General features: G+C 45.4%; 1 pseudogene; it reads right to left on the bottom strand.

Annotated features, from left to right (window-relative positions):
• Positions 1-830: 830 nt before the first annotated feature.
• LOC140844913 (UDP-glucuronosyltransferase 1-2 pseudogene) lies at positions 831-2,148 on the bottom strand (annotated as a pseudogene).
• Positions 2,149-2,374: the final 226 nt, after the last annotated feature.

A 2,374-nucleotide genomic window follows, 5' to 3' on the forward strand; every position in this document is an offset into this window, starting at 1 on the left:
AAATTCCTCTTTAAATGACTTCCTATTCAATTTTTATAAATCTAATAGAACATATATATTTTACAAGTGAATAAATGTATTGCATAAAGGAAAAAGAAAACCAAGTACAATTGATTCCTTGTGGCTTTGGCAAAAAGAAATGTGATGTTAGAGTCCTTTGCAGTAATATTCACATTAATAAAAAGAGGTATACAGAAGTAAAACTACAAAAACTATAAAAGATCTAGAGTCACAAAAGTTAGTACTAAGTGAACACAGCATAAATAGGCAAAAAAAGACGGCTAACTCAGTGGATAAAGAAAACAGCTCCCAAAAGGCCTATTTCAATTAAACCCAAGTATTCAGGGGTAAAAGCTGCCTCTGACGCTATTTCCTCCCATGGAAGCTTACGGTGGGGTTGGGTGGGATTGGTGCTATGATCAGCCCCTTCTAAGGAGCCCGTCACCTTTTAGACTAATTTCATCACTGTTCCACCTTGACTGGGTTTACAGGCTCATAGTGTGATCTCTTCCCTAAGCCCTTCCACTCTCCTTCGATGACTTTAGCATCCCAAGGAGAAGAGCCATCTGATACGCAGTCCATCCCTGGGACGTCCCCATATTACACACCAGACACCAACTCTTGGTCAGGAAACGTCTTGTCAGCGCAGCTCATCTCTGGAAAACTGGACTCAATTATTTCTTTCTCCCATCACAGAGCTCCCATCATCCCCAGCATGGTCTCTCTTGCACTTAGCTTTTGATCTCTGAAACTTCCGCTTCCTTTGGGTGTTTGTGTCTCCTGTGGTCATACCTTAGTCCCTTCCGAGATAGGACCGCTAACAACTATCAGGTCAACAAATGCAATGCGCTAGTTCGTCTATCCTCCTAATGAACACCCACAAGCAAAACACCCCGCTCGATCAGTTCCCAGTTCAATTTCCCTGCAGCTGCACAGCTGGAGAAGAGTGCACAGCCACGAAGACAGTGCCTTTACAAAAGGGACGATCTTGGTTGAATGACACCCTTGCTTGTTGGTCCTGTCATTGGCCCTCCCTTGTGCCTCTCATTTTGCTTGGTGACCAATGCAGAGCTTTACTCCACCAGTGGAGGCACTTTAACAACTTCTCAAAGACTGTTAGAAGGATAATAAAAAGTAGAAATCTGTACAAAGATTGGTAGATAAGTAAGCCCCTGGAAGGAAGGTTTAAAAAAAATGTGTTCCCCCTGGAACACTGATTGGAACTGATACAGACCTGAGATAATGGCTTCCTGTTGGCACAGTTTATGCCCCCAATGAAGGCCATGTTTGGCATGATCGGCCTGGGGTAGTCGAACACAAAGTCTGCTCTGAACAGCCACACCGATGCAGAGCCGAGAACATCCACCAGCGACACCTCTCTTTGAAGAATTTCAGAAGCAAGACTTGAATAAGGACCATAAGAAAATTGGCAAATGTGCATCAGAGCCAGAGGGTAGAGCATGTTCTTTACCCTTTGCAGGAATGTCATGTGGTCTGAATTTTGTGTTAAAAATCTAGGAATATATGAGTAAGGCTTTGGGCACTGTGTGCCCTCAAAATCTAATTCACATGGAATGGCACGCAAAAAATACACAGCAGGAATCGATAGGTACTCAGCCAGCAATGCCCCGCATGGGAACACAGGATCGGTTAAAACCACATCAAAGGAAGTGTCATTCAGGTGCCTGATCAAGTCCTTGTTATACAGCAGATCCTTACAAGATTTGTAAATAAGTTCACTAAAACTTTTCATTATTGTTGTAGATTTCCAAAATGTCTTCAGAAAATGTTCTCTTTCGAAAACCATTTGACGCTGGCTTAAGAAGAGGTCATCAAATTCATCCTGGGTGTATGGGACAGCATAGGTCTTCAGGGTGAAAAAGTCCTCTCCCTTGATATGCATATTCACCTCTGGCGCAAGGACCACTATTTGGTGGCCTCTGGCCTGGAGCGCCTGCACGGCCTTCTTCATGCTGAGCCAGTGGCTGCCCTCCGCGGGGAACACCAGCACCTTCCCGCCCTCGGCCCAGGGCCCAGCGCACAGGAAGAGCAACACCCCCGCCAGCACGGGCCCAGGAACCTGGAGTCCCGCGTTCATCTCGGCGGAAGCCGAAAGCAGCTCACTTCCCCGATCAGGCTGCGCCTCCTACATTTACTTTGTTTGTCTTCATTTTATCTTGGAGCCACTTAGCAGAATTGCATGTAATTGGAAGGCAGCGTGCCCTCCTTACATTAATCATTACAGAATAAATCTATTCCAGCCTTTCCCCTCTGGCCCTGCCCTTCTGCTTCCACCCAGAGAGAGATCAATCTGCCTTATCTTGGAAAACTCATTTGACTTTGCTGCTCTCTCGGGGAACATTCTAGTTCACTC

The sequence above is a fragment of the Manis javanica genome, chromosome 12 (genome assembly GCF_040802235.1).
Source record: "Manis javanica isolate MJ-LG chromosome 12, MJ_LKY, whole genome shotgun sequence".
Classification (NCBI taxonomy): domain Eukaryota; kingdom Metazoa; phylum Chordata; class Mammalia; order Pholidota; family Manidae; genus Manis; species Manis javanica.